We start from the raw sequence: 15,516 nt of genomic DNA, 5'->3' as shown, positions 1-15,516 counted from the left end.
TGGTGAAGCTCAGTATCAATTTCCCGATTATTTAGGTTGTGGCTAATAGTAAGCCCTTACTCTCCTACAGTAAACTGTGTCTAATTAACCACAAAATCTTTTGCAATTGTTCTTTTCAGTATTTCTTAGAGATGTTCTTCCCTTCCCAGACCTTTAGCACTTCTTAAAGCACTGCAAAGACCATTGTGATGCTTGCATGTGCTTAGCAGTTAGCAAATGTTTACTGTAAAGAATGAGTGAATGAATAAATAATTATTCTTTCCCCCAAAAGACTCTTATAATTTCCAATTTTTTAATGTTCTTAAGCCATAAATCTTAAGCACTGTGATCAAGCAGTTCACCAAGACATGACTTAATTACCTTTGCAATCTCATCTCTTAACTGTACCAGAACCCTATCTCAGTTCCCTCTCTTGAGTAAACTTCATTTGCACAAAGACATGCTTTTGCTAATGTTTTCTTGATCTGAAATATTTTTCCCCGAATTTCCTATCTGGAAAAGTCCCATTTTTCATGCAAATTTCATTTCACCTCTATTGCATAATAATTAAGAACACAGACTTTGAAGTCCGATTTCTCTGGAAAATGTTATTCAGTTTCCTATAAACTGAACATATATCTACTACATGGCACAGGAAGTTCACTCCTAGGAACTTACCCAAGAGAAATAAAAAAAATATATCAGTGAAAAGAAGTTTGAAAGAATATTTATAGCAATGTAATCATAATAGCCCAAACTGGAAGTAGCCCAGGTATCCATCAATAGGAATATGGATAAAGATTGTATATTTATATTCACACAAAAGAATACTACTCAATAATAAAAAGGAGTGAACTACTACCACTACATGGATGAATTTTAAAGGTATTATTCTGAATTAAAGAAGACGAGAAAATAGACTGGTTTCATTTATATGAAGCTTTAGAGAAGTAAAAACTGAGCTCACTGCAATTGTCAGAATGTCATATGAGTAAAAAAATGCTTGTTGTAAGCAGCTGTAATTCTTGGGTAGTTAGTTGTACAGCAAGTTTGACTAATAAAAGCATAACTACGAAACATATTTTTAAAGTATAATATGATATTATGCCCAATTCTAGGTTTGGCATTTGGTTGAAATAAAGAATAGGCTCTGAAAAAATGTTTTTTTTTCTAAAATGACTAAAAAGGAAGAAGAAAACCTAAAAAGGCAGATTTTTTAGAAGCTCTTGGAAAAAAACATGAATTACCTCTGAAAGATTACTAGGCCCAGATGGTTTTGCAAGCTAATTCATTTCAATCTTTTAAAGAAGAGATACTTCCAAGAAGATATATACACACTAGTCAACAGTTTAGTAAAACGAAATCTTCCCAATTCAATTTGTAAAGTCAGCACAGGATAAAAACACTGAAAATATCACACACACACACACACACACACACACACAACTCATTTAAAGCTAGAGATGTTAGGAGGTAGGTTGGCTGTCGTCAGTTCAATGCCATCATTACTTCCCTCTAAGGTGGGCACACTTTTTTTTTTTTTTTAGCAGTTAAACTTTTATTTTACTTTTTAAAATTTTTATTTACATTTTGGTTTTTCTTTTCTACAAAAGGCAGATAATGATTGTTGATCTGCAGTTGTTGTGTTGTGCACGCCCCATAGGGGCCAAAGTAGGAAGCTAGGGCATGTGTGCTGAGAAGGCTTTCCACGGGATGGCTGAAGGACCTCCAAACCTCACTAGAGAGTACCCCTAGGCTAAGAATACCCTTCTTTGAAAACTGTGAGGGTTTGTCAATAAAAGGAACACATGTAATTTGGAGAACAGAAGTGAAGTGGAAGTCACCACTCTCACAAGATCACATGGCCAGACACAGTGGCTTCTTGGGATTCACTGTAGTCTTGGAAATCTCCACCAGCTACACTGCTTCAGGCTACATTGTTAGTGATCTCTAGCTGCATTGATCTTGAACTTTACTTCCCTTTTCTAATTCCTTCCACATTTTCTAACTTTTATTTCCTATATTAAATTCTTATTCCTGCACATTTACAATGGTCCTGCTTTGCTGACCAACAAGACTGATAAGAATGTTCGTACTAGAGTGGTTCTAAGGGGAAAGAATCTTAAGGAAGAGAGTCTGGAATTGATTCTAGAATGTGCTTATATTTTTTAAAATTATTTTTAAAGGCTTCATGAAATTCCTGTAATGGGTAAAAGAGCTTCTGATAGTCTCTCTAATATGAGGAAAGGGACTGAAGAACAATGACAAAACTGAGTGAGAACTATGAATAGTATGAATTCAAACTATAGGGGTTTACAAATTTACAATATTTGATATTTGATCTAGATTTTGATTGTTTTTGCCCATGAATGATGTAGCCCCTCTCTCACTACAAGCTTTTCTCCTTTATCTCTCATTCTCTTACAGTGTGTGACTTTTTTTTTTTTTTTTTTTACAGTGTGTAACTTTGCCTGTGTTTGTGTGTTTGTTTTGGGATTCCTCATACAAAAGAGATTGTCATAATCATTTTTTAAAAAAATTTACAAAGTTGCTATTGGAAAGCTAGGATAATTCTTTCTAGAAGATTGTTATAATGCGACTTTACTTATCCCTCCTGCAACTCGGGAAAGAAGTATTGTAGAAATCCTGGGTTAGCCATCGACCTCTCTTGGTGGTGGTGGTGGGGGGTGGCCGCCTATATTTCAGACACTGGCTGGCTCACCAATTCAACTGTTGATTTGAAACCTCAAGAACTCCCCAGGTGAAATCTGAAACTAGGCAGAGTCCACAGAGGGCAAGGAGAGACCCAAGAAAGAGGCAGACCATTCCAGATTGGTAGTGCCAGGTTTAATAAGCAAGGAAACTTACATATGAGGCTTGTTTGAGGCTGCTACAAGATGAGTAAATATCTCTACTTGCCCACCAGCTTCCTAAAAATTGCTATAGAGGCCTTAGTGGGGTTCATTTTTGTATATATCCAGATGTTCTTAACAACACATTACTCTCCCAAGGTTGCATTCTTGAAATGTCTCCAGCTATGGGAACGGTAAGAGGAATACACATTCTAAGGACAGGGTTGGAGGTTAAGGAGCCTCTGATTGCCTGGGTGCAGCTCATGGGTCAACCAGCAGTCACATCCTTTTGTTGACCTCTTCCAACACCAAGTTTCTAGAATCTAATGTAACTATACTGCCTGTAGAAGGTATATTCATACCATGCTTTGTGTGGGTTCTTCTATTAGCCCATATTTTTGGCTACATTCATGCTCCTTTTCTGTTAATAGTGTCTTCTTTCACTAGGAGAAATTTCTTCTACTCAATGTGATCATTATGGAACTATGAATCTCATTTTCAGAGCTATGTTAGTTGGTTCAGATATCAGAACATGACCCAGAATAACCAAACAAAAATAAATAAAATACACATTAAAAAAATCTAGTTGGAGTAGGATTATACAATCATATGGACACTAAAGTTTATGCTACATATTTGAAGATTTAAAATCCATAATTAGTGAGCTTAATCTAACAAATTAAACATATGCACTCTTTTGAGTTTAACATAAATGATTTTTTAAAAAATGAACAAATGCTAGACCACAAAAAGTCTCAAGAATTCCAAAAGAATTGATATTACAAAGATCAAGTTATCTCACTACAATATCAACATAAATGATCAGCAGTAAAAATAAAATTTAAAATTGTGCTTATAAATTATGCAACTAGGAATTGAAATTATTTAAAAGGATCACTTAATTAATTTGTAGTTTGTAACTAATGCTGTGCTAGAAGAGTAAATTATAATACCAAAGCAATATAATAGCAGTTGTTCAAATCCAAAAGCTAGAAAAGACAACTAAAATTATAAATGAGAAAAGAAATTCACAAGAAAGCAAGAAATGCATCACTAACAATATCAAAAATTGATTCTTTGAAAAGACTAATAGACAAATGTTTAGCAAGACTAATAGAAAAGAAAGAGGTAAGATCAAAATAAACAGCATTATGGAAAAGTGTGTGTGTCTACAAATATAATCTAGAATTTAAAATAAAATAGTACTAACAAATTTATTGCAACACTCTAAAAATTAAATGAACAATTAGAAAAAAGGAACTACCAAAATTCACTCAATTAAGAAATAGTTACTTTAAATAGACTAATAGAGAAAGTCAATGAATATTGAAGTATCTCTATGTACTACTCCCTTCCTACTTTCTTCAAATTCCCAGGCAAGTAATAAACAAATTCTATCTTCTGTAAGAGTGTTTGAGAGATTAGGAGTGTAAACTATGGATCTCGTTTTATAATGCTCTAGTAACCTGGATTTTTTTTAAGATTTATTTATTTATTTATTTATTTATTTATTTATTTATTATTTATTTATTTATTTATGATAGACACACAGAGAGAGAGAGAGAGAGAGAGAGAGAGAGAGGTAGAGACACAGGCAGAGGGAGAAGCAGGCTCCATGCCAGGAGCCTGACGTGGGACTCGATCCCGCGACTCCAGGATCGCGCCCTGGGCCAAAGGCAGGCGTTAAACTGCTGAGCCACCCAGGGATCCCCCTGGATTTTAAGGAAATGTAAGGGAAACATAAATCACAAATAATTTCATTTTGTATATAGATATAAAACTAAAAAATATGAAAAGTTGGATCCATCAATTTAAATAAAAAATAATAGTATATCATAGTCCAGTGGGATTTATTCCAGAAATTAAAGCATGTGTGAACATCAAAAAATATGAATATAAATTTTATAACAGAAATTAAAGTTTAAAAACCATAAACTCGCCGTTATAGCCTAAGGCAAGAATTTGCTACCTCTGGGTCTCTTCTTTGTTCTTCAAACATACGGAGCAAACTCCTCTTAGGGTGTTTTCAGCAACTGACTTCTCTGCCTGGAACATGCCAGGCTAACTTTTGCAAGTCCTTTAAGTCACCGTACCAGTAAAATCTCAGAGGCTTATTCTGACAACTCCATTTACACTTGTAGTGCAGCCTCCTTCTCCTGAATCTTCTAACTCCCTTAGCCTACTTTATCTTTTTAAAAAATTTTATAGCACTTAGCTCTTTTAAACATATTATATTGATTTACTTATTATATTTACTGTAAAGTTTTTGCCTTCTCTTGCCCCACTCTGCTGGATTATAAATTCTATGAGGTTAGGGATATTTGTCTAATGTTTTTACTGATATATTTTAAGCATCCAGGACTGTGCCTGCTATACAGTAAATATCCAATAAATATTTGCTGAATGAAATAGTTCATGATTTAAAAACTCAGTAAATTAGTAATGATATTTCCTTAATATCAGAAATAACATATCCAAAAACACACATTAATCTGAATAAACAGTTTTCAGTTATCACCACTGTTGAGCTGCACCAGTGGAAGGAATATTGAAATATTTTCTTTTTTAAAAAAGATTTTATTTGTTTATTCATGAGACACAGAGAGAGAGAGAGATAGAGAGAGAGAGAGAGAGGCAGAGACACAGGCAGAGGGAGAAGCAGGCTCCATGCAGGGAACCCGATGCAGGACTCGATCCCAGGACTCCAGGATCATGCCCTGGGCCAAAGGCAGACGCCAAACCGCTGAGCCACCCAGGGGTGCCCCGAAATATTTTCATACTACTGGAAAAATAGCTGTTCCCTAAGTCCCCCAGGTGCTTCCTTTCTGCTACCTTAGTCACCCTGGCTCCCTTCCTGGGATGCTGGTTCTCTCTATGCTCGATTTCCTTAGAGTTTTAGTTACAGAAAATTAAATATTTTAAATATTTTTAACATGACCATTATTTAAATCAAACCTGAAAGAAAATAGGGATTGAAATCACTTGAGAGTATGAGAAAAAAAAAAAGACGTAAGGACCAAGGACAGAGCCCCAAAGCCATTAACATTTAGAAAGAGAAGAATAAGAGAAGATGGATAGAGTTACTAGAGATGTCAGTGAAAACTGTAAGCATTTATTTTGATGCAAATCAAAAGAAAAATAACTTTTTATTTGTCCTGTTTTCCTCAAATTATTGTTGAAACAACATTGTGAGTTTCGAACCATACCTACTGACTTGATTGCTTTGACATTTGTCAATTCAATTAACCCATCCTCTACCTATAGGGAGATCAAATGATAGAGTTACTTGTCTTGCTTCTACATCTTAGCCCTTCATTGGTCAAGAAGATGTAGGATGAATAGGGTTTTCACTAGGTACTTTGGGGTTGTGCAGACTTTGGTGTCGTAAAAATTTGAAACTGTATTTCAAATAACCTTTAACATGGACAATAAATAATATAATAACATTTTCTATCAGAATAAAAAAAGAATTTCCACAATATACTATATGTATAACAAAGAGGAGAATGAATTAACATAATCTCCTGGTGTGAATTTATTTAAATATTTTCCTTTAGTACTGTGATTTTTAAATCTTTTTTTTTTTTTTTTGGTAAATCTTTGCATTATTATTATGAACTCTGGTGCTTTATATTTGGGAGTTTTTGCATAATGTTGTCATTTTGGGGGTTTGGTGTTTCAAAATAGGTTATCAGATTCAGAAAGTGATTCAGATAGGGGCAGGTATTTATTTAATGGTACCTAACAGATAAGATGATTTCTGGCTGCAAGTCTGAACAACCACAGCCTCATTTTTTTTTCTTCTGCATGTGTGGCTAATAACACTACCTACTGCATAGGGTTGGTATAAGAATTAGGAAAAATAAGGCGTTTAAATTATTCTGCACCTTGCCAAGGCACATACCTAACTTTGAATCAATATTTGCTAATATTAAATACAGTGTGGCCAAAACAGACTAGCCTCCCTTTCCTTGGAGGTTGAACTCTTCAAACTCCAGCTCTTCCCCTTCTGGCTTTTCGCCCCCACACCAGCAGCATGTGATCATTTTTCCCTGCGTGATAAAAAAAACCCTCAATAATTGTTACCTAAAAGATATTCGTGATTGGACATTAGGTCATTGAAGGGTCTTTACCGTTAAAATTAAAAATACACTTTTACCTCTGTGACTAGAGTTTCTATATTCTCCTTTTGGGATCTTCCCAGCCCCCAATCCACTTCTTATTTTCAAAGGTGAATAGCCCTTGTGTTAATTCTACATTTTCCTCCCGTTAAAATTTATACGTTCATTAAAAGTTTACAAGACGGCATGAAAAACTGTGAACTCTGAAGCCAGTCAGATCTAGGTAAAAATGCCCATTCTGTCATTGAACTAGCTGTTTGGCTTTTTGTAAGCTTTTTTTTCTTGAGTATCACCTCTGTCTAATCTCTAAAGTCACCTCATTAATTAATTGGGAAGCTTAAATGAGCTATTGTAATGCTCTAGGTATTGAGTGGGGAACTCAATATCTATGTTCTCTTATTCTTATTGGCTTTAAGACATGAATTCATATTAGTCATTTTTGGGGGTATCACTCCACACATATTTTGTGACCTGCAGCTTTGTACATGTATTTGAAGTAGGTGTCAAATGTCAGTGAACAAGTGTGAGGAGGGAATACTTGTAGGCAAGTAGGCCTCCTTTGGACCACCATAAACCATTCTTGTGAGCATACAGAAAACCTTCCCACAGATAAACCTAATCCTGATTATGGAGGACACAGCTCTACTTATTTAAATTCTTCTCAGTTGTTATTAGTATTGTTTCTACTGTATATCAACTTCAGTATATAAAATGATATATTTGCCTGTCACCAGTTATGTGAAGTAAAAAAACAAAATATACCCTGTGTTTTGCATGAAGTTTATTGGAACGATTTTTTACTTTCTTCCTCTGGAAGAAATATGTCTTTCTTTAGCCTGAGTCTTTATTTGCTCAGGGCAGGGGGGAGGCATCCGGGGAATCAAATCTAATTTAATTAAAAAATATATGTATTTTAAAGGTGAGATTGGAAGAGACTGAGAAAAAAAGCTCTCTAGGCTGTAGTAAAAGCTAAGGATTAGTTGCAATGTTCTGACCTGAAAGTGAGGTCTTGTGATTTCTTTCCAGTTTTTTTTTTTTTTTTTTAAACTGCATGAGAAACCTATCTGCAGTGGCCTGGTGGTTTAATTGTCTTAATTGGACACAAACTGTCAAAATGCGAGGGATTGCTGGAAGGCCTAAAAGTGCGCAAAGGTATTTTGTGATGGAAACAGTCACCGTCTGCAGGTGAACAGGGTCCCTGAAGCTCCCCTCCTTTGTTTCAGGCTGACTCCGCATTGCTTTGAAATTTTGAAAGGACCTAAAAGAGTTTCAGGGACGCGGCGCTTAACCTTTGGAGCATACGCTCCGTTGTGGGGCAAGGCTCAGCCATTTTCAGGGAGAAGGCGAAGCTCTGGGCTCAGCGCTGGGCGCCGGGGATCCCGCACGTGGCGCGGCCGTGTGGAGGTCTCGGCGGCCTCCGCGCCCCACGGGGAGCCCTCGCGGGGGACCGGGCGAGGCGGGGCGCCCCGGGGCGGGGAGGGGCGGGGGGCCGCCGCCCAGGGGGCTCGCCGCTGCCAGGGGGTGACCGGCAGGCGGGGAGCGCCGGCGGCGGCAGAGGGCGCCTGGGGTCCAGGCCGCCCCGGGCGCAGGGCTGGCAGCTGGCGGCCGCGGCGCGGGCGGGCCGGGCACGTGGGCGCCTCCGTCACACCCGCGCTCACACCCGCGCGCACGCAGCCGCGCGCCGGCAGCTCGCGCCCGGGCCCCGCCGACACGCAGGCGCCGCCGCCCCCCGGCCCCCGCCCGCCCGCGGCAGCGACCCCCCGGCTCCCCGCCCCGGGCCCGCCCCTCCGGCCTCGCTGCTGCAGCTGCCCGAGCCGACGCGGCGGCAGGTGCGCGGTGGAGCCCGCGAACGGTAGGGACGCGCCCGGGCTGCCGAGGGCCCGGGGCTGGGCCGGGCGGGGCTCCCCGGCGGCCGCCCCGGGGTGGGGGGACGGGGCCCGGGCGGGACTCGGGGGCCCCCGCGGGGCGGGAGGGGGCAGCTGCGAGGCTCGGAGCGCGAAGTGGGGCCGGGCGGGCGACCTCCAGGCTGCGTCCCGCACCTGTGCCCGATGCGGGGCGGGGGGTGTTGGCGAGCAGGGGCAGCGCACGGGTCGGGACGAGCCGCCGGCCTCCCCTCTGGCCGCGGGCTCGCCCCCGGGCCCCCCAGACCTGGGCGCTCCTGGTGGAGCCCGGGCGGGCTGCAGGGGTGCGGCCCGAGCCGCGCGGTCCGAGGGGAAAGTTGGTAGGGTCGGGGCAGCCCGGCGCCCGCAGCCCCAGGGGAGCCGGGGGGGGGCAGCGGGCCCGCCCCTCCTGCCTCCGGAGGCCGCGTCCGCCCGGGACCCCCGCCCCCCGTCGCCCGAGGCGTCCTGCGGGAAACGGTCGATACGTGGGCCGCGGGGCGCCGAGGCACGTGGCCCGGGGCGAGCTGGGGCCGGGGGTCTCGGGAGCGCGGCGGGGATGGGCGGAGCTCGGGCCGGGCCCGGGGGGGTCCACAGCACCCGCCCGGCCGGGACCGCGCCTCGCAGCCGCGGGGGCCGCGGGTCGCCCCCCGGGCCGGCAGCTCGCTCCCCGCGCTCCGCGTCCTTTGCTCGGAGGCAGCGGCTGGAGTAAGACGGGGCGGGGCCCGCGCCGTGACGTCAGCAGTGTTTGGGTGCTTATGCAAATGAGGCTGCGGCCGCCGCTCGCGGGCGGGCGGGGCTCGGGGCGCGGGGCTCGGTCGGCGCGGTCCGCGGGTCCCAGGCGTTGGCGCTCCCACCGGCGGCCCAGCGCCTCGTCGTCCAGTTTGCGGAGCTGCTCTGCACCTGCCACCGCCGGGAACAGGTTTGCTTTAGGAAGTAGCATCCTCTGACCGAGCGACCCCAGCACCCCCCCCCCCCCCCCGCCTCCTTTCCGCAGGACACACAGCGAGTGAGCGCCCAGGTCCGACTAGTGCAGTGGGTTCCTCGTGGGTGCCCGCTGGGGGGCCCGGTGGCCCGGGAAGGGTATGCGTCTCATTGAGGTCGGGGGGTTTTGATCATCAGAATTGTCATGTTGTATTTTTTGTGGCCGCGTGATCAGGGACCCATGGCGATTTATTGGAGTCAAGTGTATTGTTGAGTTCATGGACCGCTTTCCTGCACGCGAGACATTCAGGAAGGCAAGAATTCACACTTTTTTTTTTTTTTTTAAGATTATTTATTTATTAGAGACAGAGAGAGAGAGGCAGAGACTCAGGCAGAGGGAGAAGCAGGCTCCAATCAGGGAGCCCGATGCGGACTGGATCCCGGCTCTCCAGGGTCACGCCCTGGGCTGGAGGCAGATGCTCAACCGCTGGGCCACCCGGGGATTCCCCGAATTCACACTATTTTGAAAGGAAGATGATCTCTTACGGTGTGTTCTTTTTTTTTTCTTTCTTTCCTGATTGCACGTGGTATTCTTGGTTCAAGAATTACTTTATACTCCCAATACATGTCATCTTAAGATGTAACATTTTATTTATTTATTTGAGATTTTATTTATCTATTCATGAGACACAGAAAGAGAGGCAGAGACACAGGCAGAGGGAGGAGCAGGCTCCACGCAGAGAGCCCGACATGGGGCTCGATCCCGGGTCTCCAGGGTCAGGCCCTGGGCCGCTGAGCCACCCGGGCTGCCCAAGATGTAATATTTTAATGGCATTAAGAAAGATATATATACATGTCTCTAGAAAATGCATGCTCTGTCACCGAATAATAACGTAAATAAGAGATCCGTCTGTTCAGGCTGTTGTAGCAAAATACCATAAACTGGATGCTTCATAAACAACAGAAATTCGTTTCTCATCGTTCTGCAGGCTGAGAAATCCAAGGCACCAGCAGATTTGGTGTCTGGTGAGAGCCTGCTTCCTGCTTCACAGATGATGTCTTTTGCTGTGTCCTCACATGTTGGAAGGGACTAGTTGGCTTTCTGGGATTATATTTATTACCTCCAAAAGTCCCCATCTCCTAATACCATCCTCTTGGGGTTAGAATTTCAATATATAAATTTGGAGTGGAGAACACAAACATTCAAGCCATAGCAAGTAGAAATTTTTTTTTATGGGCTAATAGCTATTTGAAATACCAGTAATCAAATGAGATGCCTTACTTGTCAGTCATTAAAATAAGTTAGAATAATTACTAAAACCTAAACTCTGCATTTATAATCATTAATTTCCCCAGTGATCAGGGTTCAAATTTTGCTGTGTGCATGTTAGAAAATGTGCTTGTCCACTCATAAAATAAAACTTGGGTATGAATAGGAAGAGATTTGCATTCTGTTGAACTCTGGGGTTACCCAGGTAGAAAAAAAAATCACTGATTTACAATGATAGACCTGAAAGAGACCTTGCTGATTATCAAAAGCCCTGAAAACTTTCACTTCTCAATTTATTTCTCAACTTCTTTTGGGTAGTGTGTTGACTGTTTGTTACTATATACATAGGCATGATTGTGTATTTTAATATATTCTATGCAGAGTAAATTAAAATTCTTTCTGAACAAGATTCCGTGGGCACGGTCTAATACATGAAAACATTTAAAGTTACATGCCAGGAGGAATCTTTATATTTATTTCCAATTTCTCTTGTAACTTAAAATAAGTCCTAACTACTACTCTTCTGCATGCATTTAGTAAATTTTTAATGAGTTTATCTACTTAAATATTAACTTTGGCCAATAATGATTTTCTGATATTTCTCTGTGAATAACTAGTCCCAGAGACAGGATTACAGGATTGTTGTACAGTATCACTTGGTATAGAACTGTTTTCAGTTTATTTCACTTTATTTCCTTGTGATTAATGCACAAAAGTATCCTTTCACATAAGATTCATTGATTGTGGGACGCCTGGGTGGCTCAGTGGTCGAGTGTCTGCTTTTGGCTCAGGGCGTGATCCCAGAATCTGGACATCGAGTCCCACATCTGGCTTCCTGCATGGAGCCTCCTTCTCCCTCTGCCTCTGTCTCTGCCTTGCTCTCTCTCTCTGTATCTCTCATGAATGAATGAATGAATGAATGAATGAATAAATAAATAAATAAATAAATAAATAAATAAATATTTTTTTTAAAAAAAAAAAGATTCATCGATTATCTTTGAATTAAGTGTTTACACTGGAAGCTTTTTCACCTAACAGATTGGCAAAGATCAAAAATTACTACATTGAAGAAGGCAGAGGGAAACAGGTACTCTCATACATTGCTTGTTGTGGTCCAAGTTGAGACTTTTATAAAGGGCCACTCAGCAGTATTTACCAAATCTATAGAAGCACATAATCTTTGATCAAGTAGTTCCACTGCTAGGAATTTATTTTACAGATATGCAAATGCCAGGTATACAAAGTCAGTTGCTTGAACACTGAAGCAGATTATCGGAAATGACCTAAATATATACTTATACCGTGGCCTATCATATTACTAAGACAAGATGAAACTAATAACCACCCCCCAACAAATAATTGTATTGAGAGCAAGTTTTTTAAGTGAAAAGCCAAATGCAGAGTTATGCATATAGTGACAGTTGTGTAACAAGAAACAGGTTGGGTGGGTGGGGCGAAAACACATACCAGTTTGGGGAGAAAACATATATTAGCTTGACTATACATACAACAGTGCCTGTTGGATGACTTACAGATATGCTGAGGGACAGAGTGGGAAGATAACTTTTCGCTCTATGCTCTTTAATACTGTATTATTTACTGAAAATATAGATTAAAATATATTCTAAAGTGAAGATGATAGCAAATACCCTTGGGAGAACAGTATCCAGGCATCAGATGCTGTAGAATGAGTAAGGTATAAAAGTCAAGGGCTTTATGGTTTTTTGCGGTTTCTGATTTTACAAGAAAGTTTCTACTTCCAGTTTCTTAGCAATAACATTATATTAGAGCAGCAGATGAGATTTAGTGGATTCACTAAATTTAGCCAGTTTTATCAGTATAAAAGTGCAAAAAGATTTAGTGAGTTGACAGCTTTTAAAAAAATTTTGAGATATTACAGATTCACATGTAGTTGTTGAGAAATAATACAGAGAGCTTTTGTGTGCTCTTCAGGCAGTTTCCTGAAAATGTAACCTTTTGCAAAACCATTACAGTGTCATCATCAGAATATTGATGTTGATAAAGTCAAGTTTCAGAACAATTCCCTCACTGTAAAAATCCCTGTGTTGCCCTTTATAACCACAGCCACATCACTCTGTCCTTCATATTATTTTTGTATTTCAAGAAATCAAAATGGAATCATGTAATATGCAGCATTTTGAAACTGGCTTTTCCCACTCAGCATAGTTGTCTATAAATTCATCCAAGTTGTGTGTATCAGTAGTTTATTTTTGTGTGTATCAGTAGTTTATTTTTGAGTAGCACTCCGTGGCACGGATTTACCAGTTTGTTTAACCATTAGTCCATTGAAAGACATCTGGGTCATTTCCAGTTTAGGGTTATTATGAATAAAGCTGCTGTAGATACTCATTTACAGGTTTTATGGAACATAAATTCTCATTTCTCCAGGGTAAATGCTCAGGAGTGTAATTGCTGGGTTATATTGTAGTTACATGTTTAGTTTTCCAGAGCGCTGTACCATTTCACATTCTTACCAGCAATGTATGAATGATCCAGTTTCTCTGTATCCTTGCCAGAATTTTGTTGTCACTGTATTTTAGCCATTTTGAGAGGTATGCATGACATCTCATTGTAGTTTTAATTGGCATTTCCTTAGTGGGTAATAACGTTGAACCTCATTACATGGCGCTCATTTGTCATCCTCACATCATATTCAATTGAAATGTCCCTGTATATTTTTTTACTCATTTTAAAATTGGTTTTAATTGTTGAGTTTTATACATTTTTTATAGATCCTAAATACCAGCCCTTTCCCAGACATGTGGTCTGCAAATATTTTTCTTCCAGTCTCTAGCTCATTATTTCATCCCCTTAACAGGTTCTTTCATAAAGCAAAAGTTTTTAATTTTGAAGTTCAGTTTACCAGATTTCACATTAGTGGATTTTGCTTTTGATGTCGTATCTAAGGACTCTGCTTAACCCTGTATCTCAAAGATTTTCTCCAATGATTATTTTTGAAAGTTTTATAGTTTTATGTCTTACATTTAAATCCATGATCCAGTTTGAGTTAATTGTCGTGTAAGGTGTGAGATTTAGGTTGAGATCATATTTTTGCCTAGAGCTATCCAGTTATTTCAGAACCATTTGTTGAAAGGGGTGTCATTTTTTTCTCCATTGAAATAACCTTTGCACCTTTGTCAAAAATCAGTTGGGTGTATTTTTTGAGGGTTTATTTATGAATACTCTCTTCTGTTTCATTAATCTATGTATCTATCCTTCTGCTAACTTCACACAATTTTCATTACTGTAGGTACAAAATAAGTCTTAAGATCAGGTAGAATGATTCAATTCATTCTTCTGTTCTAAATGTTTGTTGCTGTTTTAGTTCTCTACCTTTTAATATAAGTTTTGGAATAATTTATCTATAAATTATTTTTCTGGGATTTTATAGGTATTACATTAAACTTGTATATCAATTTTGAGAGAATTTACATATTTACTATGTTAGTCTTCCAAACCATGAACATGGTAGTTATGTCTGTTTATGTATTTAGATCTTTTTTGATTGTTTTCATCAGCACTTTATATTTTTCAGCATAAAAGTACTATCGATGTTTTGTAGATTCCTTGGCATTTTCAATATAGACAACCAGAATGTCTGCAAATACGGAAAATTTCTTTCTTTATTTCCAATATTTATGCTTTATATTTCCTTTTCTTTCCTTATTGCGCTAGCTAGAACTTTCAGTACTCTGCTCACTCTCTTAAAAGTATGAGAACGGGAATTCTTGTTTCTGATCTTAAGACAAAAGCATTCAGTCTTTCATTGATAAGTAATATCAACTGTATGTTTTTTGCAGATGATTTTTATCAAATTGATAAAATTTAATTTCATTCCTAGTTGGGGTTTTTTGGGGCAATTTTTAAATTACAAATGCCTTTTCTTTTTTTCTTTTTTACAAATGCCTTTTCTGAATCGATTGATATAATCATGATTTTTTTCTTTAGCCTGTGGTTATGGTATATTGCATTATTGATTTTTGAATACTGAACCAGCCTTGTACACCTAGAACAAAGCCCATTTGGTCATGGTATATAATTCCTGTGATATATTACTGAGTTCTGTTTTCTAATATTGTGTTGAGGAATTTTGTGCCCATATTTATAAGGGATATAGATTTATAGGTTTTGGTATTCTTTTTCCTTGGTACTGTCTTCAGAGTATCAGAGTAATACTAGTTTCATTAGATGAATTGTGCAGTGTTCCACTATCTTCTATTATGTAGGAGAGATTGTGCGGAGCTGGTATTAATTCTTTAAATGTTTACTAGGATTCCCCAGTGAAACCAGCTAGGCTTAGAGATTTCTTTAGTGAGAATTTTAAATGATGTTCATTTAAGTTCCTTAACAGATGTAGAGCTATTACATGATCTGTTTGATATTGGGTAAGTTGTGGGAGTTTGTATTTTTCAAGAAATTTGTCCATTTCATCTAGGTTGTTAATTTATGTGTTTAGAGTGTTTTGCTATTAT

The 15,516-nt window shown here is 40.0% G+C and overlaps 1 protein-coding gene across 4 annotated transcripts in view; it reads left to right on the top strand.

The window, feature by feature from the left end:
• Nucleotides 1-8,686: 8,686 nt before the first annotated feature.
• Nucleotides 8,687-15,516, top strand: part of SLC6A15 (solute carrier family 6 member 15) — a 43,309-nt gene continuing 36,479 nt past the window's right edge. The window contains exons 1-2 of one of the 4 annotated variants that reach the window (XM_072724511.1): nt 9,596-9,751; nt 10,101-10,300. The gene's annotated coding sequence lies outside the window, so the exon portion shown is untranslated. Of the gene's footprint in view, nt 8,805-9,566; nt 9,752-10,100; nt 10,301-15,516 lie in introns of those variants that run through there. The other 3 variants (XM_072724509.1, XM_072724512.1, XM_072724510.1) reach the window with 3 other exon arrangements.

The sequence above is a fragment of the Vulpes vulpes genome, chromosome 10 (assembly GCF_048418805.1).
Source record: "Vulpes vulpes isolate BD-2025 chromosome 10, VulVul3, whole genome shotgun sequence".
Lineage (NCBI taxonomy): Eukaryota > Metazoa > Chordata > Mammalia > Carnivora > Canidae > Vulpes > Vulpes vulpes.
The sequence above is the reverse complement of the archived record's forward strand: the minus strand, read 5'-3'. Positions and strand labels throughout refer to the sequence as shown.